Source organism: Drosophila novamexicana, unplaced genomic scaffold (genome assembly GCF_003285875.2).
Source record: "Drosophila novamexicana strain 15010-1031.04,08,12 unplaced genomic scaffold, DnovRS2.1 tig00000024-arrow-pilon, whole genome shotgun sequence".
Lineage (NCBI taxonomy): Eukaryota > Metazoa > Arthropoda > Insecta > Diptera > Drosophilidae > Drosophila > Drosophila novamexicana.
This window is the reverse complement of record NW_020824768.1, coordinates 2,662,533-2,687,500: the sequence shown is the minus strand read 5'-3', so window position 1 is coordinate 2,687,500 and position 24,968 is coordinate 2,662,533. Positions and strand designations below refer to the sequence as shown.

Genomic DNA, 24,968 nt, shown 5'->3' with positions numbered 1-24,968 from the left:
TGACTAACTGAATAACTGACTGACTGAATGACTGACTGATTGATGATCAGCGCACAGCTCATAAGTAAGTGCTAGAAAGCTGAAACTATGGTTACCTTATGTTATCAAGATGCGTGTGCTTAGTGGAAAGATAATATCTACAATTTTCAACACAAAACTTTCCACGGGCAACGCCGGGTAAAACCCTTAAACGTAGTATTATTAAAATTCTTCGAGATTCATTAGGCTAATTATCGAAATGACTTAATGTTAAGGGTCTGGCACAGAAGCCCATTTACTGAGCTCGTTAACCGGTAACATTATCCGACCATAATCTAGCAGACACACGTCTACCTGGCTATTATCTACCCATCTATTAGCTGCCATAAAAAGAGCTCATTTTGCACTTGGGCCGAAAATTATGCAGAAAATGCCAAACAAGTTGTACGAGATGACAGGCTCCCATAGGAGCCTTGTTTCGGTGTGTGGAAATACATGTCGGACTTATCTAATCATTCATATGCCAAATAAGATGACTGATTACGTCGTCACATGCAGGCGACTGTGTGTGTGTTTGAGTGTTTATATGTATATGAGTTGGGCCCGATAAGCAAGACAAATGTGCTGTACGAAATCTATAAAGCTGTACGCCTAAAAGCGACATGCATATGCTATAAAACATATAAAACATGCGCCCAAATGAGAAATGTTGCCAAGTCAGCAGCCCGGGCACAGGCTGGCCCGGACAGGGGCATCAGCTAAACCAGCTAACAAATTTCAATGCCGACAACGTTGCGTATACGTTATATTTTTGCTAGCTTAGTAAAATCCGCATGCTGCATGCCAAAGATTGGCAGCCGTTGCTTTTGGTTTGCCTTATTCAATTTATTTTATAACATTTTCTAATGCATATTTTGTGCGCGTGCCTGTATCATGTTTTTCATTCCATGCGACGCCCACAGCATAATGTTTGCTCTGTTGACATTTTCTTCTTTATATTTTGTGGTGTTTTTTTTTTACCTTTCACCTGAACTTTTCTCGCTTGCGTGTCGCTGAAAAGTTTTGTCCAACTATTTATCTAGTGCTGTGCATTTTCGCCGAGCCTGTACAATTTTTTTTTTCTTGCACTATGCCAACTATTTCTTTTTCTTTCGTTTTTTGCTGCTTACCGACAAAGTTGGGCTGACAAACATTTTGGTTGCAGCTGCCAAGCCGGAAATCAGCTGGCAACTGTTAGATTGAGATATTTTATACACCCTTAACTTGGCCTCAACTTGAAAACTAGCGCCTGTACGTTTTGACGTCTTTTTCGATTGACTCATCAAAGGTCAAACGTTTGATTCTTAGTTTCCTTTCGTTGGGTTTTTCCGTTGAGTTTCGCTTTCAATTTGCCACGACGCCAATTGCCCATGGGCCGGGGACCAAGTCACATATGTGCATCTGTAGCTATGTGTGTGCTTGTGTGAGTGTGTGTGTGTGAGTGCTTGCTATTATGCGGCCATTTCCAGAGCTACCATAAAGCCCGGTGGCCCGCTTTTGTCTGCACTGCGGGTTCGGAGGGGGCTTTATGCCTTTTTAATATGGTCTTCCACCTCGACTACCTCGTTGTCATTGTCCGACTCTTTTGTTAGCCGCAGTGACCACATTTAGTTGTTCTTGTTGTTGTTGTTGCTGTTGTTGTCATTGTCTAACTGTGGCCTGGGGGATCACATTCTGTTCGCATCGAGTGAGTTCATAAGGTTCTTCCTGCGTCCATTGTTCACTAATTTTGTCACGTTTGCAGCTTTTTGTTGGCAGTTTTTCAGCCATCTTTTACTTTTACTTTTGTCCTTTTACCTTTTTTTTTTTGCGCGCGCCTTCATTTGCGCTGCTAATCCTTGGCTAGTTTGTTGTCGTTTCGTTGCATTTGATTGATTATCCCGAGTGGCCTTAACTGGCTGCCGAGCATCGTTTCCGCTTGGAGTTCTTCCACTAATCATAGGCAACTATCTGCCTAAAGCCACAACGTTGCAAAATATTTGCGGGCCATGCGGGTCATTTTTAAACAAAGCCCGTTTCCAGGTGGCGGCACGTGACTCGCACGTCCCGCTCTTGCCCCGCTAAGTGTGCTGCATATTTTAGCGTTAACTTTTGGCCTCAACAGCAGTTTTCTTTTTCTATATACTTTTTTTTAATGTTCTTGACGCTGCTGCTGCTGTCGTGTGCTGCGAAATACTTTTAAGCGCATGTTTTGAATATTCCCGCAATATTTCGCTGTCTTGCAGCTCACACGGTGTTATTTATACCCTATACCCCAAAGTATGCATAAACGGGGCTTTGTTAGAAACTCATATATGTAAAACTTATATGTTACTCTGCTTTTGAAACATCATACTCAGCTCTAGCTTATCTTATTTTTCTCATCCTTACTCTATTCAAAACTATAACTACTGAATCACTGTAATATAATTGAGATAAGTTGATGACTTACCTTAAAACATTCGGATTTAGTCCGAAGCTTAGGGTATTCCCTCGTCGATCATATTCCTTAAGCCTTTTTTGGTGGGGCCTGTGGTATTTCGAGTAAGTTGACGCAGCTTATCTGCATGCTTCCCACTGTCAGGTCGAGCCTTCCGTCAGCTCTAGATATATACAATATATGCGAGAATGAGTACGTATGTGTTCTGCTCGTATGTAGTTGTGCGTGTGTGTGAATGTGTGTTAGTGTTTTTTGCACAGTTTTAGCTGCTATTTTGCAATTTTCAACCATTTACCAAAGGGTATTACAACTTTGTGACATTGTTTGCAGCAAATGATGTGAAAAACTTCTCGGAATCAAAATAGAAATGAATGTTGTTTGCATATTGGAAAACTTGAGATAACTAAAAGTTCATTTCGGCTCATATCAAATTAAAAACATTTAATTTATATCCTTAATCTAGTTTTCGTTCAGCTTATGTGACCAATCCACCAAGTTTGTATATGAATAAAATTGATTGTTGTTCTTGCTCCCTTTAAAAAGATCAGAAATATATTCGCATGTTGCATGCGAGAGGGCAACTTTCTAGTAGCGCCATCCATCTTGAACATTTCCAAAAGTATTACCAGAATTCTGAATAGGGTATTAGTGTTTGGTTGCTCTACAAAAATTTGTCTTACCTCTTGTATGGTTTTTCGTTTTCGCTGTCGCGGTGCTTTACATCTTTTTAATGTTGAAAAGCTTTACTTACTTCCGCTGGCAGCAGCGGCTGCAGGAAACGGAAGTTTAACTTTTGTGAACATTTTAGTGATTCGTGCGCAGACACTCGCCTGCTGTGGCACTAGACCAGCAAATGGGATTGGCTCTGGCAGGATTTGGACCACAGAGCTTGGGCTGGGCGTACGGTGGGCGTCGACATAAATGCATAATAATGAAGTTTCTGTTTAACATGAACTTGTTAACGACACATGGCCAGCACCTGCATCGAAGACTGCCCTGAAAAAATCAAATATTCTTTTAATACACTGCTGACAGGTCGATGCCGAAGTTGAGTGCCTTTTGCTGGCTGCCTAACTAATATCAAGAGTAATAAGCTTGGGCGCTTTAATGGTTTTCAGGTAAAACATTTCGTAATCCTCACCTGCTGCTGTGAGCTGCTTTGTAACTTTGTGCAATGTGCAAGGCAGGCGCTCGCTCGTCCCAGTCCGGGCGTGCAACGTTTGGCATCGTGCCTGGGCGCCCAATGGAATTGCCACGCCCACTCGTTGGTGGCAAAAGTTACAGAAGTCGGACCAAACGGGCAAACAAGCAAAGTTTCAAAGTAGCAAACTGCCGGAGCTCGTTATTACTATACTATTATTATTATTATTATTATTTTTGGCTTATTTAATGCGTGCTCTGTCCAAGAGCCAAACTAAAGCACGCTTTTCGGCGCACTGTTCAACTTTTCAACTTTTTTAACTTTTAAACAAAAGTAGTCTGCGATTCGGATTTCGACTGGCTCTACTCATTGCGTGCTGCGCGTCCGTAGCTTTTAACAGTTGCATGTTGCAACAGTCACGCCCCCTTCTGCCCGACAGCTCCACACACACACACACAGACAGACACACACTCCAAATAGCCGCTCGCACACACACATACACACTCACTCACACATGGCGGAAATGCATTTGCAGTGGCCGTCAAGAAAGCAAGAGAAAGCAATTTCAGTTGAGTTTTATGAGCATTTGTTATCCGCCTCGCGACTGGCCGTTTCCATTTCCAGCTCGCTGTTTCAATTTGTACACAGTTTAAGGGCAGCAGCATCAGCCCTACAGCTGCCACCGCCCCTTCGCCCACTTGCTCCCTCACCGCCTACGGACTGCTCAACTTTATCCTCGCATCTCTGACATCATGACATTGCAATGCCGTAAAAGCGTTATGGCAAATTGTTTTAAGCTGTGCGAAAATGCCATCAAAATCAGTTGACTATGCAAAGCAGCCAGTCTGCAGCTCCACTTGATGGCTAAGGGATGGTGCGCGGGTGTGCGTGTGCGTGTGTGTGTGTGTGTGTGTGTGTGTGAGGGGACATTTGTTGCTGTTGGCATTGCATTTTATGGCTTGTGCTTGTCAGCCATTATTGTGGGCCATCTCTCCTAAGCGTTTCCTTCGCTGTGGCTGCGACTTAAACTTTAGTGGCTCCCAAGGGAAACACGTCGCCACTGGTCGCCCAATGGTCGCCACTTTCTGGTCAGTGAGGTCTGCCCCAAGCAGCAGTAAACAGACCTTCTGCAATATGCTGACGGTTAGCCACTGCTGCGAAAACAGATGCTGCATATTGTAGAAGCACAAAGGAGTTGCTGGTCGCTTACAGAGGGTCGAATTTATTTAACAAGCCAAATACGAAAGGAGAGACTGGATATGGTTATAAATGGGTTGCAGTTATCCGAAATGGAGTCATTATCTAAAGCGATTGACAAACTATTCACAGAGCTGCCCTCGAGGGGTTACTTTGAGCTGTCAGTGGGATAATTTTTAAGCAATTTAAGGAATTATTTACTTTGAGAAAAGGTAGATCTATGTTAACAAATGGGAAGATAATGGGAATGAGATGTCTTTTATGTTTTGATAGAGCTTAATTAATAGAAAATAGTACTCACTTTCAGCCTTGACTTGTAACAGCCTGTCATCTGGTGTAGTCGTTGATGGTGTTTGAAGTTCGCTGGCTTTCTTTTGCAGCACTTCAATTTAAATTTTACAAATTCTGCGCATCGGCCACAAAAGCCACTGTGGCAAGCCGACTGCATGTGGCAGCGCGGTTGCAATGCCCCCGAGGCGGGCCCTTTGCCTTGACTCAGCTCCCGGGTACCTTTTTTCACGCGATCCGCTCTTTGTTTGCGCTTTGTTTGTGTGGCCCCGCTACCCGCCCCAACGGACGCAATGTTCGCTGCCGGCGTGTGAATTCGCGCGGCTGCTGACACTTTGTAATAATACCCTGGGCGCACAGCGTTACGAAAGGGCATATTTGTTTTGAAGAAAGTGGCAGAATTAATAGGTGAAGGCCGTTGTACTTGTCTCCTGTTTATCTTATAATTAAAGCTTTATTCGACTTTACCTTGCATTACAAAATAAACCTAACAGTTATAGGCGTATTTTGATCTCTTCCCTCTCAGACATTATAATTTTGGAACATACAGATAAAATTACCCTGGGAGAGACTATTTAAGTCGCTTAAACTTACCCGCTTGCAATGTTACAGAGTACAGGGTATCACTTGGATGAACTACGCTCAGTACTTGAACTTTTTTCAGTTGCTTTTTGACGCTTCGCTGCTTGCCAAACGTCGCATGCATAATTTAATGCAAATAATGCACTTGTTTCGTTTCGTCTCGTTTCATTTCACTTCACGTGTTGCCTTAAACACACGCGTTGTGTGCCCCCAGAAAGGGGGGCGTGGCCGTGGAGCATAAAGTGCACAACTCCATTTAGCATTAACTTGGCCGCCTTGGCAGCAACTTCAACTTCAACTGCTGCCGCTGCTGCTGCCGCCGCATTTATTTAGCATATTTCTCGCTTGTATTGCATTTCCGCCCCTGGCCGCAAGGAGGCGAGGCGAGGCCGCGCGACGCGTTGGCATAAACTTAATTTCCTGTTTGTTGCCGCTCGGCTGCTCCATTTTTAATTCCTGTGCTTGGCTTTGGCGACGTCTCTTACAACTTGTAGCGCGTTTTGTCTTCGCTTTCTATTTAATTTCCCAGCCGAAATCGCTCACGTAGTTTGCCGGCTGGCATTTGCGGTTGCGCTCTTACATAACACTGCAATTTCCATCAACAGTTGAGTTCCTTTTTCTGTTTTCGCGTCTTCTTTAATGCTTAAAATTACCCCGCCAGTTGGTCGTCGCCCGCTGCCCTCCTCCCGTAGCCGACACTTTCCCTAGTTTTGTCGTTGGCTCGTGAAAATTGTGTTGCAAATTTCCTAAGTGCCATCATCATCATTATTCAGCGGGCACTTTTCCTCTTTTTGGCGCCTGATGAGTGTTTTGTTGTTGTTTACCTCAGCGCAGTGAGTGTTTTATTTGTGAATAATTTATTGTCTTTATTTGTGACCGGGCGCCAAACGCGGCGTATACGCAATGTTAAGGAGGCTTAATCGACGGCATCGCTCATACGCCATGTGTGCGCGGCAAGCAATTAAACGCGAGTCAAACGATTACTTTGCACTCGCAGTCGAGTTAATTAAACCGCAATATTTGCATATTTCACATATGTCGGCACTCACACAGAAGAACCCCTCCTTCCTTTCTGCCCTGTGCCGCTGTGTGTGCGTGTGCTGTGCGCAAATGTGTTGTAAGGTTTATTGCTCAATTTCCCCAAAAAGTTTGCCAACCTGCCGCCTCGCCGAAGCAGGGGAGCTGATGCTTTGGGCAACCAACGCACCACGAGTTAACATGCAACTTTAAGTTGCGTACGCAAACTTGATCCGAGGCGAAAACAGAAGACACTGATAGCCCGCGGCGTGCTGTAAGCTCAGATAAACTGAGACAATGTTCAAACATAATCCTGGAGGGGATTTCTTGCGATTTTTATTAACGCACTTTGCTTTCCAGATTTTCGGCTAATAATAAAGTTATTTGCTTTTGGCCCACGAGGCGGCGCCTGGGCTGCGTGTTATTGTACGGCGATAATAATTTATAAATTTAATATTGCAGCAACGGCCACTTGGCTGTGCCCACCTTTTCGGATGTTGTTGTTGCTGGTAGCGCTGCTGCTGCAATGTCCACTGTGATTTACAGCTATGCCTGCAATGGATTCCATGCCAGGAAGTGGGCGCCCCGAACGTGCGCCAAAATCGTTGCCGTTGTCGACCGCTAGCCGCAGCAAGGACATTTATATTTGCCCGCACACACATATACCTCTTTGACCCTATTGGGGCAGGGTGTTTTATATTATTTTTACCATTTACGTGTGTTAAAATAAGATGCTTCCGCTGATAACTGAGGCGTCAAAGTGTCGTGTTTATCAAACTTTGTAGCTTGCAGAAAACTTAAAAACTTAAACTCAGCGACGCATCGAGCAAAAGTTTTCTTGTCTTCTTGCTTAAATCTTGTACACAGTTGACAGTTGACAAACTGATCGTCATCAAAGAGCCACTTAAACGTAAACGAAGTAGGTGCATTAATTTCCTAAAAATATATCATTTATCATAACTTTTCTGATTACTCAGACAGACAAAGTTTATCCTGTTTTGGCAGTTTATTCTGTTTAGTAGACACGTCTTTTTCTTAGGCTTCCTAAAAAAATGCCACGCAGCTTCTCTCATTTATCTATCATAAGCTATAAGGATATCTCAAGGTCGAGCATTTACAAATTTGTTTCCTGTGTGTCTTGCAGAGCTGAAGCTTTAGTTGTTGTTGCTTGTACATTGAAGGCCACAATTACAAGGGTGTATAATGCGCTTTTATGTTTTAAGGATTGTGGTTTGTCTGGACGGCTGGTCCAGGAGCCTGGCCGTATCGCTAAATAGGGCCAAGAAATGTTCGCTCTGTTTGTAAAAATTATTTCGTTATTTATAGTGTACTCTGTTTGGTTTTATATGTAAGGCTTTGCCCGCTGCTGAGCCCAGTTTTTGCCCATATATGTATTTATTGCCAACTTATTTATGAGACACGGGGCCACTAGCAGTGACCCGACGGCTTTGCGTCCGTGCTGTAGCTACTAATGAGAAAATTATTGAGCACCGGCACACTCGATAGTCCCGAACTAATCGGCACTGGCCGCATTAAAATGCAGCCCCAAAAGTCCAGTAGCTATAAATTGATTTTTAGTCCTGCTATAACCAATTTCAATAGCCAATCTCGCACCCAAACATATAATCCCAGCCAATTTGCAGAACGGAAGAGGGGACGCGAGTCAAACAGAGCCACTCGGCTAACCGCAAATGCTTTGATAGTTGTTCATTTCTGCACTCTACAATTCCCGCCCTGAAATCCCTTTATTTGTTTTTGGCTAGCAACAGAAATTTATAGTAGAAAATTAAATACCACACGAACTGGTGTCTCGCCCCCACTCAGAGCCCTCTGCATCTGTGCCCTTTGCTCCGCTTCCTGCCTGTTACAGTTTTAACACAATTTTTATTTCAGTTTATTTTCTGTGCTCTGCTGGCACTCAGCATCCTGGAGCTGCAGTTGCCATTACTTTGCTGTTCCACTTGCAGTTTAATTTGTGCTTCGATATATTTTCTGAGTTGTCAGGATACGCAGCTAAAGACACACACACACACGCATACATACATATGTGCATGTGTGTGCGTGTACCAGACAGAATGTTGTAATTGCTGTGGATGTAATAAATTCTATTTCTTGCCCTGCGATTGTCAGCCTGATATATACTTAAACTTTGTTTCTGGCATGCTAAAACTGACAGTAGGCCTTGTTCTGGCCCTCATGGCGTATGCATAATGTAGTGTTTTATGATAATGCGGTTTGACACGACCAGCTAAATGAGCTGCCATTTCCGTAATTAACATTTGAAAGGCACTTGCACTTGTTCATCCATAATTTGCAACATCAATCAAGTGGCCAATCAAGCAGAGAATACTCTATTGCTTTTGCCAATGGCACAAATCCCGGCCCCGGTTTGCTCCATTCTGGTCTCGTCTACGCTTTGGCATGCTTTGTGCCAACAATGAAACTTTTGAATCAATTCAAGTTGTCCAAAGTTAAATCCGCGCGCTGCAGCGCCAGCTTTGCACTCAATTAAGTGTGTTGCGGGCGAAGGAAGCGGGGGAAGGCGTTGACGGGGGTTGTGCGTGTTGCAAGGAGCAGCAGCTAGGAAAAACAATTTTGTTTCTGCTTGTAGTAAAAAGTGAAGCAAGCAAATCCACTTCAGCGGCAAGTTAGTGCCAACAATTGCAACAGCAGCTGCCACATCAAAAGTTGCCACTTTCTTGGCACTGGCCCCCAGCTCGACGCCCGCCCCCCTAATACTACCTTCTACTACTACCCCACACCGGTACGTGAGCTGGCAAAGTTTTTGGACTCTTGTTGCCGCCACTCGTTTCTTGTTGCTCTTCGACTTCCGGCTGATTGACTTGCATCGAGTTGACTTAGCACAGCTTCGCCTGGCTCGCTTGAAGGATGCATCCTGACTGGCAACGACGACACTTGGCACTGGTTGCGTAAACTAATTTTCCATGTCGTCACTCGATTGTTTTAAAAGCCAAGTTTGCTTTTATTGACACACCGCACACACACCACACAATCGAAGAGCTCAGTTTGATCATAAAATATTTAAGCTTTTCTATTGGAGAGCCCATGCGATGCCAGTCAACCGACTCTTTCCGCTCCATTGTTGCCGTTTAATGCAATTTTTGTGTTAAGCCTCTTACTATTGCACAGAACTTTTCTGTATACAAGCAAACAATTTGATACTCCCATTAGTATAAGCCACTAGCACAGTAAGCGAGCTAAGTAACTGTTCATAAATAGCTTTCAATACTTATTTTGAATTAAAATATTTATTTTAAATATTATCACAAAGTAAGCAAGGGCAGAGGACAAAACAGATGTTTAAATTAAATTCAACAGATAGTTTCTGAACGAATTTATGGCCAAATTCCGCCTGGAAATCAATTTTGAATTGACAGAATTGTGTCCGTTTCTAGGGAAAATACTAAATAAAGTCTTGAAAACTTTACAAATCACGAAGTCAAGAAATAAATTTTCATAAAATTCCGTTTAGATTGAAAGTTAATTCCGCCTGGGAATCGAATCAAATTATGCTAGTGACAAATCAATGTACGAAATGCATGTGCTTCCGATTTGGCAACTTAATAAAATTCAATAAATTGCAAATATTTAATTTTTATCGAAGACTTTCTGTGTGCATGTTCGCAAAGACTTTAATGCATGTTAAATGCAACAACAAGCTTGGATCGAAATGTTTTATGAATGGGATAGATTATCGAGTTTACACACAAATAGATATAAAACTGGCACAATATGACTTGTCTGCCTGAGCACACGCATATTGCACATTGTGTCTACGAGTATTTGCTTATCTGTGTGTGTGTGTGTGTGTGTGTGTTTTAGTATTTCCGATTGTGTATGCTTGTTTGTGTCAGCCGCAGGCATTTCCGCAATGTATTTCGACTTGGCGACTTGAGTAAAATGATGGATAATGGCATTTAATGGGAGACGAATTGAACTCGAATTGAATTCCCACTGCACGCCATGACTGCGCCCGCCCCCAACCCCAACTCCATCCACACCACGTCTTGGTCGTGAGCTGTGCCTCGGGCGTGTCTCTCAAATTGTTACATCAATTAATTCACAAGTCATTGTCAGTTGTCGTGTGCATTATAAATGATTTGTGTGCGTGAGTGGTGGCTCTTCATTAGCTGTCGCAAAGACGGGCCCTGGAGGCGTGTGTTTATGGGTCAAATGGTGCGACCTCGTTGGCGGCTGTCCTCCCTCTCCCCCCTCAAATATGCTCTACTGCATATTGGATTCTTGTGTAGAACGGCTGTTCGCACACTTCAGACTATTTGCAGTGGTTTGATTTCATTGCATTAGACGAGTGACTGCCACGCCCACACAGCTGTGGTGCACGTTTAAATATTCATGGGGCAAAGTTAAAGTGAGCCACACATTTACAACAGCAGCGCACACACACACAGAGAGAGTGAGAGTGTGAGAGAGTGGCAGTAAGAGGCAGAGCAGTCACTTGCAACGCTTTTATCAATTATCAATTAACCTAAATTTTAGCATCTACGTTTTTGGCACTGGCAGGAACAGCGACAGCGACTGCGACGGCGACAGAGGAGGCAGCCACGTTGTCAGCGCCGTGTGCCAGTTGAAGCAGAAATGTCGCAAGACAAAGTATCGTTCAAATGAGAGCTGACAGCTTTGCCGGCTGCCGGTTGCCATGAGGATTGCCACGGCAGCTGTCCCGGCTGCTGGCAGCTGCTGCTCGTAGTGTGTGCGTCATTAGTGTAAAAGGATTCTTAATTTTTAATCGTGGTTAAATTGTATACCTTGATTTTGGCTGCACTCTACTGCAAACTTGGTACGTCTGTAGCCCCAAAATCGGTTACTGTTGTTATTGCAGACCCTTGACAATAATCATTTTCATTACTGCAAAATGCCAGTTGCAACAGAAGGCTGCAAAATTGCTACTGTTGCCCCGCTGCAGGATGTGTAGTTTCAATTTGATGTTGCTGCCCGCCCACTTGGCTGCCAAATTCTAAAACAAACAAATGCAGCGGGTGTTTTCAAGGCGACACATCATCGCCTGCAACACCCACTGTGACTGCCCCGGGACGGCAGATTGTAGCTACTTTTATGCTTTGCACGGCGGGTGTGTGTGTGTGTGTTTGGGTGTGTGTGTATGTGGGGGAGGGAGCAACGAGCGTCTTTAAGGCATGTACTTGCTCAAGTGGAAATGAATTGAACTCAGCCAGAATCCAATCTTATTCTCTTGTCAACTTAACCCCGGCTGAGACGTCAACGACGTTGCGCCAATTGTTGTCTGTATTTGTGCATTTTAGCCTCTTCTCATAGTTGATGCCATTGCCTGGCTGCTGGCTGCTGGCTTCGCTTTGTCATCAGCAGAGCATCAGCAGCAGCCATTTGACGACTAGGTCGCACAGTGGGACCAGAGTGGTTGTAAGATAATCAACATTCAAAGAACTTAATATATATTTCGAATGACGACCTTTTCCTTAAACGGTTTCAAATTCACTTTCCGCGAAGCTAAAAGATTCAACGCGCAAGAGTTAAATGCTTACGCAAGACAAGAGATTTTAATCTAGAGAAATTCACAATAATGTTTAAGGGAAATTCGATCAGAGCTTTTGTGAAAAGGGAAATTCGCAATAAATTTTGGGGGAAATCGGGTTAATACATGCTAAATCTGAAAAACAGGCCAGTTTGGAAGTAAGTTTCTTAAATTAAATATTTGATATGCCGGCTGCGCTGAATTTTTATAGCCGAATTTCGCTCGAATTTCCACTGTGTACGGTTCGTTGTTTGTGCATAGGTCCGTTTGGCTGCTGCTGCTGCTGCTGCTCGATTTTTACTTTAAACAATGGCTTGAGCATTTCTGATTGTCAAATGTTTGCAGAGATAACATTTACTATTGTGGATTTGCACTGAAGCGTAGGAGATGGTATTCTAACGATGGCGACGAAGTCGTAAGTGCCGTAAGCGCTGCTCAGCCCCGGCTGCCTGCCGCCGCGTCTGCGTCTTTAGATGCAGCACACAATTGCTATCAGCTGTCGCCTTCAGGCGTCTGGCTCTGCCCGACAGGAAGCATCAATTTGTAATGATCCTATAAGTGCTTGTATTGTCCTTTTGTGTGGCTTCTCTGCGCAGCTCTATAAGCAAATGTTTTTTTAATTGTTTCGAACAGTTCATTAACGGCAATTAGTTGGCATAATGCTGCATACTTTGCGGCTTATAGCAATTATGGACACAACGGAAGCCAATAAAAGCGTGTATTATTTAATACGAGTAAACAATTTACATAAGACAAATATTTAAAATCTGATAGGTTTATTGTGTTAGGAAACAGCAGGCTATAAAAAGTGTTGACGATTCCAAAGAAATTTCTTTACGTAAAGAAAAGTTTTTGTAAGTTCTCTTTTACGGTTTGTTTTTTTTCCCACAAGTTTTTTCTGGTCTTCATTACAGGTAATTCCCACTAACCGCACCGTAGTCCAATCGAATTAGTCCATGTATTGTGCATGACTCGTTGTCGTTGTCGTTGAATTTTCAGTGCATATTACGCTAATTGAAATCGCAATCGAATTGCATGACGACGGGGCCAGGCGTCCCGCTAACTCCGCTGTGGCCTTCTGGCCAACATAAAAGCCAATGAAAATATAATCACATTTATGCAGTTTTTATGCCTGCAGTGTAAATATTTTCGCTGTAAACACCCTGGCTGGTGGCGGGGCACATGTCCTGTTGACGCCAGCCAAGTCGGCCAGCAGTTGAGCTCTCATAACGCGGCCGCACACACACAACACACACACACACACAGACATATTAAAGGAAGCAAGGACATGAAACATGTGCGCTGATGCGGCGACCATTCTGCGCATTCGGTGTATTGCAGTCAGTTAGCCAAATAGTCAGTCCGTCATTCAGAGAGTCGCCCGTTTCTATGGTCGAGTTTTCGATTCCATTTCGAGTTCATTGAATTTGCGCTGATTTCTTTGCATTTTGGTCGCTTTCATGCATATGAAAATTGAATTAAAAAATTTTTAGCATACAATTTATGTTGTAATGCCAGCAGCCAAAAGGATGCGCATAAATGCATGAGCTTATTTTTGATTTAATTGTATTTTCTGTACGAGCTGGCCCACGCGACGTATACGCAATTTAATAGTTTGTCAATTGCTGCATAATTGGTTTTAGTTAATATTGACAAGCGCCATGGGCACAGCTGTTGCATTATTAATGGCCACGAAATGTGGCGTTTCCGGCTATGGCCAGTGTATTAATAGCCAACAATTCAACGGAAATACGCGCAAAGTTCTGCTGACAATTTTTGCACATTGATAAACGATGGCGCCATGTGCGTATGCGTGTGTGATGTGTGTGTGTGTGCGTGCGTAAATGTCACGTTCGGACGATTAATAATGTGATTTTTTCTTGTCTCTATTTGCAGTTCAACGAGCAGGCGCCCAAACTACAAAAGGTAAATAAAATTCATATCCCCAAACCCACAACACGCTCATTTATTGCTCGAGCGTGTTTAATTTGACAAGCTCAACATATTTGAGCAGCAAAATCTATGCCCTCGCATGGCTGATTAGCCAAGCCGTAAAGTTGCCCTAGACTAGAGCCATAAGACCATAAGCCAGCGTCGAATAGGAACTTTTAACAAAAACTGACAACCGCAATGACCAGAGTGTCATAAATCCATAACCGAGCGTCAACAACATCAACAAACATTTTGTTTGACCTACGACATATTTGTGTGGAACGATGCCACGCTTGCCGGCCAATAACCCCCAATAACCGCCGACCCGTTGGGATAAACAGACGCTAGACGACAGCTCTCATGTCAACCGCAGGCCGACGTATCCGACAGAATGGGACAGCGTGCATATGAGAGGGGGCATGAATGGGTGGGCGAGGGCGAGTATAAAAGATTGACTGTCCCCCTGTACACTGACATCCACTCAACTCAGCTCAGCTCAGCTCCACTCAACTCGTAACCCCCAACCACCTACTCGCTCGGTTTGGCGCGTCTATCAGATAAAATGAAGTATTTGGCGAGTGTGTGTGCGAGACATGCGGAAAAACAAAGTTCTTTTCAAACAGCGGCTGCTGCTGCTGCAGCAAAAACAACAACTAAAAATAAAATACAACAACAAAAACAATATTGTTGTTGTTTGTGTTCGAAATTTATCGATAATTCGTCGCGGTTGACGCGACTGCAAAAAACAATGGCGCATAAATTCATGAGCTCCCAAACCGCCCGCAGCGCCAGCCATCAGTAATAATCATATATTAAATGTATGAATATATATATATATATAGTAGAAGATCGCTATGAATTTGCGCCATTCGTTTTTACGTAGCCGCAGCATTGACAGTTAAATGAATGACTGGAGGGCGGGGCGGGGCAAAAGTGAGTGTGGTGTGTGGTAGTCCTGGTCTTTGACTTGTGCTCAACATATTTTGTTTGTTTTTTGTTACTGTTTTTCTTTTTTGGTAAATTTATGCAAATCTGTTAGAGTAGTGCCGTCATCGGAAAAGTTGTTGCCGCAGTCTTTTGACTACTCTTGTTTGCGTTGTTGTTTTTAATATAATAAATATAATAAGATGCCGGAATCTCTGCCCCCTCACAAGGACAGACAATAGTTTCGTTATTGTTGTTGTTGTTGGAGCTGTTGCCACTGATGCTGTTGACATGAAAACCGTTGGCGGCGGTCTAAGGGCAGTTTTGTTATGTTTTTATGCTGCTGTCAGGCTCCGACTGCAAAGCTTTGTGGTAGTTTTGTTGAATAGCTTCATATTTATGCAAAGTTATGCGGCTTAACAGATAAGTCGAAAGTTTTGCTCTGACAACGGTGCGACAGAGAAAACCCCAGATACTGAAAAAGAACTGAGAGCAGGAACTAAAGCAAAAGCAGAGCATAATAAAATGCCATCGATACACATGTACGAAAGTCTGTTGGATTTGTGCTAAAGTCGCATTTGCATTGCAGTTCAAATTGTTTTAGGAAATTCCGTTTTGAAGCCTTTTAAAGTGCGACACACTGCTGCGTAAATTGCTTGGTGTGTATATCTTTCATTCAGCACTTTTAATTCCATATAACTACTATGCTACGCAGGCAGTATGTAGGCCAAACTTTTAACTAGCTCCACATTGCGTATACGTAACATGAGCCGCATGGGGGGATCGGGAGCATGAGCGTGCAACAAAGAGAACACCAGCTAACATCTCCGGCTTGTGCTGCCACTTTAGTTAATTCCAAATTATATTAAAAACTTTCGACTTTTGACTCGCATTTTCATTATCTGGCCAACAAAGCGAAATATGAAAAATAGCTGCGTGCGAGAGCTGTTTAAATGTAGTTACTGCAACGGCAGCTGCAACAACAACTTGCCGCTTGTTGCTACGAAGTGGCTGCACTTTGTGCAACGCCTGGTTGCCTTGATTCTGCTGTCTTGTAGCTTGGTTTACTATTAGGCTGCCTCTGAACTTCATTTGCCACGGCGCGCAGCTTAACTTGGCCAAGGCTCCATGCCTGCTTTGGTCCTGTTGTGGCACGCTTTAAGCAAAAAATAAACTGCAACGTGACACTTGGGCGTTCATTTAATGTGACCAAACAGCAGCAGCAGCTGCCTTGGGTAAATAAACAAAGGGAGTGACAGCAGCAGAGGACTTGCCTGCTTGCCACAGGCTGAGGCAGCAGGTGGCGACGCCCAACATTGATTTGCCCCATACCTTGTCCGCGCGCTGAGACACTTGAGCATCGTCGCCCTCTCTCTCTCTCTCTCTATTGCTACCCGCACTGGACTGACCTCCTAAATTCGTTTAATGTTTAGTTAGGTTTGGGTTTGGGCCCTGCAGCGGTTGACAGGTTGCCCGCAGCTGCCCCCTGCTGCTACCTTATTAATGGGCAAACTGAAGTGTACTAAATTATAATTTGTTTTTTTCGCTGTCTACGCGGAACGGCGCACATTTCTTTTAATGAGTTTCGGCTCTGCCATTCAGTTTGAAGTGTGCTCGAAAAATAATTATGAGACTTTACGCGAACTTTAAAGTTAACATCAATTTGATTATAGACATTTATTTAATAAACTCAAATGCCATTAACTTTTACCTCTTCAGCAAGTCAAACAAAAGCGTGCTAAAATTAATTAATTAATTAAGTTGTTGGGTGTAAATGTCTTAGTAAAAGGATTAACTTCATAAGTTCAAATGCCAATTTAATTAAGAGCGCAAACAATGGCTAAAAATAGCTTTGGGCTTTGAACTTATCTTCATCTATTAAGATGATTCACAGACTTGCGCACTTTTTGTTTTTATAAGTATTTCGATTTAAATACATTTTGCTATCCATTCAATATAAGTTGATAAAGTTATGGTACACCAAAAACATTAGGAAAACCAATAGATAAGCCTGCACAATTGTAATATAATAATTAATCCGTAGAATTATTTAACATTTGGTAAATTACATTTTATAAAAACCGAATTTAATTGCAGTTTCATGCCCTAAAAGCAATTAAATAATTTTGGCTATTAAAATTACAGATGAAAAATGTTTTTCTATTTGTTTTTTTCCTTTTTTTGTGTGGAATGCATGCAAATTTTAACTGACAGCCCGAAAGTATGCAGCAAATAAGAGTAAGAGTGCATGCAGCTGGCGTCGCTGCCGGCGTCTCTGCCAGCGTCGCTGTAACTGCAATGGCCGCCATGGCGTGACCTAATAAAAAAATTATGCCAAACGAAAGCGAAAAACTGAATGGTAAAACGGTAAATGGTGGTAACGGACATGCAGTGGAAGAGGGGCAGAGGACACTGTTAATTTTACAACCGTTGGCGTTTAGCGGAAATGTGAAAGGGTTACGGATAACAGACAGAGGAAAGGGGAAGGCAGTTCAATATGCACGCTCAGCACTTATGAGATATTAAGTTGAAAACTTTGCCACAAACTCGAGTTAAATTGAGCAAAATAATGCGGTCAATTTATAACGAACATGGAACGGGGACGGGCGGGGTTCAGATTGGTTATGGGGTCTCGGCCGGTGCATATTCAATATGGCCACGATGACCGAACCGCATGCATGTCTCTGAGTGCACAAGTATGTGTTGTAGGATGTGGCAGCGCCATTTTACCAGCACTTACCCCGCCGATGGCCAGTGTCAGGCAAGCTTAAACAAAAGGAAGTGGCCTGGCTGCTACTTTGTCAGTTTTCCTACTTGTTGGCCAACGCTCGGCGAAGGGCTATAACTATCCGGCCGGCTGACTGCGGATGTGCGGGCGTCCGTTGCCGCCTCCGTCTTTGACTCTGCTCGTTTCTCTGCTGGTGTCATTTTGCTGTCTCTCTGGTCGCACACGCAAGTTTGCCAAAGTATGGAAACGAGCACTCGCCCCCGCCTGCACTGCCCGCCCAATTTATAAGGTTAATATTGTAATGGAGGCCCCTGAACGGGCATTCGGCTTTACTACGTGCTTCGGCCGGACGAGCAGCTACTGAAAGTGCAAGTGGCATTCTTGCTATTGGCAAATGACCCAATTTATGAACCGCATTCCGGTCAGCAGAGGACGACATGAACATGACTTAATTCTTTTCCACACTTTTTAATGACCCCTGATAGGGTAAATCGATAACAATCTTATTAATCACAAGTCAAACTTTGCTTATTCAATTTTGTTTTCAATTCATAGAGTAGGCATGGACAAGCGGGCCTGCATTTCCCTTAACTAAAAGTTCTGCACAATAGGACGCTGCGCTCTTTTTGACAAACTTATTCGTTTGCATTTGAAAACTAAAACTTGCCAACACGTTATGCAACTCAAATTAATTACGCATGAAATTGCAATTAATTGGTTTAAGAAGTTGGCCAAGTTTATTTTAAAGTTTCTGTTGCCCCCACAAAGTACGCAAAGAGCTTAAGCACTTGGTTAAACAAAAACTCGTATCCTCGTAGCGTTAGAAAGTGGGGGGGGAGGGGGTGAGATGGGTTGAGGCAGCTGCAGCAACCGACGGCAAGTAAACAGATAAAACGGCAACGAAATCTTGCGCAAGCAAAAACATCAACAACCAGCAGGAACAAAGTGTAAAGAACAAGCAAGAGCCTGGGCCAGCTTGAGGGGAAGGGAGATAGGATGAGGGACAGAGACAGAGAACAGACGGGCTAAAAACAATGGCGCAGGCAACGGCAATAAAAATGGCGCACAAGTTCAACCACGTGGCACGTGGCACGTGAGTCCGAGGGCCAGAAAATGTTTATTTGGGTCTTGCGTATGTGTGTGTTTGTGTGTGTGTGTGTCGGTATTGGTGTGTGTTGTAGGCCATGCTGCACAGTCAAAGCAAAAACAACAATAGTTACACACACACACAAACACACACGCCGAACTCGAGGGAGGACTGTCACAGTAACCTAGATAGATGCACAAATTTTCACCCAAAATGTGCCACTTTCGCTTTGACCCAGAGCCGCCGCAACGAAGGGCGGCCAACCGGCTGTGCAGCGCTGCGTTTGAGGGTCAATGTGTCGGTCGGCGGAGCAGCAGCAGCTGCATGCCATATAAGAAATCATGCTTGAAATATTATACTCGTACATTGCGGTTAAAGTGCGCAGCCCAAGGAGCTCAGCCAGTAGCTAAATTGCAACCATGCGTCACACACACACACACACACACACACACTCTCACATTGGCTATTGTCCTGTCTATATATGTATGCATGTGTGTGTGTGTTTGTGTAATACATGCAGCGTTGTCATGTCTGTTGCCTGCCCTTAACAAATGGTTTGATTTTCAGCTTAAGCCAACAGTGGATAGCGCTCTGCGCCGAACCCAATGCCCAGTTCGAGTCCCTGTCGTTGTCCAATGCCAAGTTAAACATGCCACCTTTGGGAAATTTTTTAAATGACACCAATTTATTTAGACGTTGGCCCCACGTGTCTATGTGTGTGTGTGTGAGTGTGTGAGTGTGTGCCTGTGGCTAGCAAGGATTGCAGCCAAGGCCTCAAAGCCAAATATTTAATTTTGGTCGCAGTCGCGCTTGTTGACATTCGACTCGGCTACCAAAAATGCCATGTCGTCAAAGGCACATGTTTACGCATAAATAACTTTCGCTTTTGCCTTTGAACTCCATTTCGGTAACTAAACTGTGAGCAAAAAGGATATTGGCAAGACCCTTAAATATTTAACTGCCAACTTGACGTTTGCTTTAATTTATAGATTCCTTACGTTCGCCAATCTAAAATGTTTGATACATTATAATTAATCTTTACCCTTAGTATATTTTATTATATGATCTTTATGGCAGTTGCTGCGCAGCCTTAGGCGCAGCTTTTCCGTTTTATATCAGGATACCATCTAAAGGAATCTTCAATTAATTATGCAAAGTGTGACCTAATCCAACAACAAGAACGACCTGTCATATTAAGGGGTTTTTGGGCTGGGTCCGCGCTGACTTAACCTTTTTTGATGGCCTTATAAACGTGCTAAAAATAAACAATTTGCGTCGCTTTTTTTGGGACCCATTGTTGTTGCTTTTTCGTATTGTTTTGTGGCATTTGCGTGTATTTTGTATATTTTGCCAGAGCCTTGTGACACTTGATGTGTAAATATTTTATGTAATTTATTCCTAAGGGAAGGACCCTCTGATTTGGGTTGGCAATTAGCAAGGCTTCGACTTTTTGCGCTATTTTTATGTTTGTTTGTGGGCGTGCGCTTTCACTGATTAAGCACAACGAACAAGTCAAAGTGGAGAGCTTAATAATATGCCTAGGCGAAAACAGGCCGAACATCCTGTTGATTTAAGGCTTTGGCTGACTTTCAGCTAAGCCGTTGGATTAACCGAATCACCACGAATGCGAATGCTTTGCTTCTATGACTTTTGCCATGGCTATGACTAAAAAAGCACTCGACTTTAATATTTGAAAAGCATTTTACACAATCATTCGACATGAACATGGTCTAGTCGCTCTTTGCCCGAAATGTAGTCGTAAGGTAACCCGCTTAAGGTCAATCCAATTATCTCACCTTCATTTCTGGTCAGGCACTGCAACTGACAGCACTTACGCCGTAACCTTTAACCAACTTTGCCCTGAGCCCGAGTCAAAATGTCACGTGTAACTCTATAAAAGTGGCTTAAACACCACTGACCTGTCCATCTGTTTCACATCACACAGGGTGCAGCTGAAGAGCTTTGCGCCCGCATCACTTTTTTGGCCTGCTCCCGTTTTGGCCGCGCCAACACTCAAATGAGTCAACAGTTTGTGGCCAACGACGTTTGCCCTGGCCCTGGCTTGAGTTTGGGTTGGTTTTTTGTCTTCACGAGATCTCGTTGGGTCCGTGTAGCTTGGTGGCAGGTCGCCTGCCCGATTGGCTTCCAGTGCGACGCGTTGCAGACGCGACTTGACGCTTGGCTAAACTCCAATGTGCCCGTCTGGATGTACGGATGCACCAGCCATCCAACATGCAGCAAGTCGAGCTGAATTTATTGTTTTTGTTTTACGGAATTAAATAAAAATTGAATTATGTTTATATCCGTCGGTTTATGTTATTGTTGGCTCCATAATAACGCGCATTGTGTGCGGTCTTTGTTTTGTCTGTCCAGATGACTCCCTGTCGCTGTAGATCTGTCTGTGGCTGCCTTTGCTTGCGGCCGCACTTCGAGAGTGTTTTTCATTTTGCATAATAAATTGCATTTTCCATGCCAGTGAGTCTCGACCGCCTCTTCCCTTCTCTTTAGGTTTGCTTGGCTAGGGAAATGCGATTCCCAGTTTGTATTTGCCACGTGCTTTGTGCTTTGCTCTTTTTACGACATCTGTGCGCGCTGTTTTGCATTAATCTCATTTCATTGCCTGTGCTCTCAGTCAACTTTTGGCTTCCGGGCTAACCCTTCAAGGAGCTGCAGCTTGAAGCTGTAAATCTGGGCACTACCCACTCAGGCGTCCGCGCCCTTCGCCCTTACGCTTTCGCTTGCACGCGCTAAATCAATTTGGGTTTAAAGCTCAACCTGATGCCACTGAAGGTGGCAGCAACGACCCAAGCCACTCACCTTTTTGCTGCGCACCTTTATGCTTTCGCGTCAACGTCGCCAGCAGCCAGCCTTCCACCTGTCCCGCACGTCCCGCTCGTCACTCGCTTTTCACGTACATGATGCTCAGTTAAATGATTTTCATGAGCTTAACGAAGTGGTTGTTCCAGACCAGTCTCCACCTATCGAGTCCTTGACAGCAACTGCAGCCATCGCGAAACAGTCTAGAAACAGAGTAAATCGAAGGAGAACGCGACTATTGCATACCCTCTAATTTAATAACATCGTCAACATTTAAACAGGAAATTTGAAAGGAAATGCCCCAGAAATAAATGGGAAATTAAATATTTTCTTATCAAATCCGTAAATTAAATGAGCAAACGAGTACCAAATAATTTAATTAAAATGATAAAAATGTTAATATAATTGGTAATTCATATTCGCCTTCTCACATTTAGCTCACTCCAAGCACATTTGCGCTGGAGCTACCCAGAGGATACTTGGTCATTTTGAAGTGACCGGAAGTATGTGAGCTGCTTGAACTGCTCGAAACTGAAAATTATGTTTGTTCAATACTCGAGTCAGTTCCATCCTCCAACCCCCCACACAAATTGTAGTTATCTTAGGAGGAAGTTATTTATATAAAACTTAAATTAACCTGTTAAAAATATTAAAACAACTTTTTACAATAATGAACTACAGCTTGTCCAGCTATTTCAAGAGTCCTCCCCTGACAAAGCTACACATAGCCATTTTCCACCAATTTTCCACAGTTGCGGGTGAATTTTCTCGAAAATAACTCTACAAATTTCAGTCTCTCACGATCTGGCCTGTTTGATGATAATCACTCAGTTGTGCGCTCATGTTTAATGCTTAAACCCAAGAAATGCTCCGCCTAATATGCCCATTTACGCTTTTTAGGCTTAGAACTTTAGGGTAGGGCGATATTTCACATTCATGTCGCTGATTTTGATGTGCTTTGAGGCGGCTTACACATCAAAAGTTGTGTGCTTCCTTTCGGCTTCCTTTCGGCTTCCTTTCGTCCTTACTGGTCCTATCCCTGGCGGAAACAATAGATTTTTGAGTGTTGCCACTTTGTTTTACAATTTTATTGCGCGAAATTTTGAGCAACAGCGTCGACAAAAAACGGTCCCAGCAACAACAACAGCGGCGCCATAAAAAGCGAGTAGCTGCCACAAAGGGTTGCCCTTTTAGCCCTGTGTGTAAGTGTGTGTATGAGTGTGTGTGGGTTGGTGTGCCTCGTTTGAAGCTCACATTTGAGCAATTTTTGCTATGTGCTGTTATTGTTTGTGGTGCGTGGCGCGTGCCAAAATTGGCTAAACGTGAGTGGCTTTTACTTCCAGCCCGCTGCGTGCGACGCGTTTAGGCAAAAATCAAAACTCGTGAAGCATGTGTCATCAATCATCGTGTCGAACGTTTGCCACTTCGGCTTTGAAGTTTTGTTAAATCAGGCGAATTATGCGGCACTAACGAGCCAATTTTTGGGGCTGCTGATTAACTTGGCCCGTTTGTTGTCTTCCTCTTGTTAGCAACTCAAATTGCTGGCCCATGCAGTTGCACAAAACTCAAACAAAGCCTGTCAACAACATGTTGCCTGAACAAAAGACATCTCGGATCCATTGTGCTGCAGCTGCTGACTGGCTGGCTGGCTGGTTGGCTGGAACACGAGTACACCATGGGCCAACACTAGCAACCAGGAGCGAACGACCAGCAACTAGCTAGCTGGCAAGCAAACAAGCTAACAGACAAACAAGCGCATAAAATCTGTATGAAAGCAGTTGACAAATGGCGTTTTGGTCATAATGCCGTCGCAGCTGGTGGCGCATAGTCAGGCCCAGATGTGCCCCCGCCCCGACACCGACAGTGTGCCTAACACATGTTTGCGTCAGTCTCTGTGCATCAGCGGCAGACGCGCTGCTCCTGCTCCTGCTCCTGCTGCTGCTGCTGCTCGCTTATAGAACTAAATTTCTAAACAATCTGCGTTTGGCAATCTTAGGGCGCTGCGCTGCCGCTGTCGCAGCTGGCGTCGCTTCTGCGCAACTTTATTGAAATGTTTGGCAGTTTTTCGTGTCGTGCTCAATTTGTGTCACACTCTCATACACACACACATACACTCCGACACACACACATACTGATTTGCTATAACATAGCTTTGCAATTTTGATTTTTGCAATTTTGCCATTGCATACTTTTTGAGGCCGCTGCAGCATGTAAAACAAAGTTTTTGATTACAGCACAAACTGTGCCACATGCGGCAAGCACACACAACTATACATTTGCATAGGTATATGTATGTGTGCGTGTGTGTGTGTGTCATATTGGCAATTCATTGATTTTTGATTGAAATTTAATTGAATCATAATTCAAAATTGCAAATGCGACTAAGAGTTAAAGCTCTGCCAGTGTGAAATTGCAAGTGTGGCATTCAAGCGTAAATAGAATACCCAATGGTCGTCTATTCGGGCCATACGATTCGCATCAGAACGATGCCAAATCGATGATAAATAAAAGCTTGTTATAAGCAATAATCCAAAGCATAGAAGCAGCCAAACAAGTCGTTTGTAAAAATCTCTCCAGAACGCCTCAACGCCGTCGAATCGTCGAAGGATGTGGGGGCCTGAGCGTGTGGGCGTGGCTGTGGAAGCAATAAGCGCGTGCGAGATAAGCAAACAGCCAGCAGCTGAATACACATTTGCACATTATAGATATTGAGCTACAGCAATATATATACACATTTATATATATATATATATTTTTGTGTGTGGACCTCTGCTTTATTGTATGACAAGCAAATCGAAAGTATTTTTAAGGGCGTTAACAGCAGATTAAAGTAAATGTGGCCTAACAGGCAGCGCAATAAAAACACTTTGGAATTTGATGGCATCTAATGCACAGCTCAAATAACACTTAAGGTCTGTGGGGCAGACTTTCTCTTATCTATCTACACTTTGCCGACGCAGGTTAATAGTCTTTTGTGTATCTTATCTTTCTTATCTTATGATATATTTCCTTTTTTGCAGTCACATTTTGCGTTGAACTTGTGCTTTGTTCAAGAATATTCTGTGCTTTAATTAAAACCATTGCGAACCGGCTATAAAGAAGCTTCTTTTAACCACAATATTTCAGCGAACACAAAAAAAAAAATGTGAAGCTAAGCTTAAAAGTTCAGCAGCTTTTATTTTGCTCTCTGCTTTCACAGAGGTTTTTATTTTCGCTCGTTCGGCATAAGCTCAGCTTTTACTTCTCTGTCAGTGCGCCGCTTATGAATTAATAATGAAAGGACCATTA

General features: G+C 43.5%; 1 protein-coding gene across 6 annotated transcripts in view; it reads left to right on the top strand.

Moving 5' to 3' along the window:
- Window positions 1-24,968, top strand: part of LOC115771254 (palmitoyltransferase app) — a 53,104-nt gene that overhangs the window by 8,898 nt on the left and 19,238 nt on the right. For 5 of the 6 annotated variants that reach the window (XM_030716864.1, XM_030716865.1, XM_030716861.1 and 2 more), the window contains exon 3: window positions 14,089-14,118. The exons of the other annotated variant lie outside the window; for it this stretch is intronic. The gene's annotated coding sequence lies outside the window, so the exon portion shown is untranslated. The remainder of the gene's footprint in view (window positions 1-14,088; window positions 14,119-24,968) is intronic. 6 annotated transcript variants of the gene reach the window in all.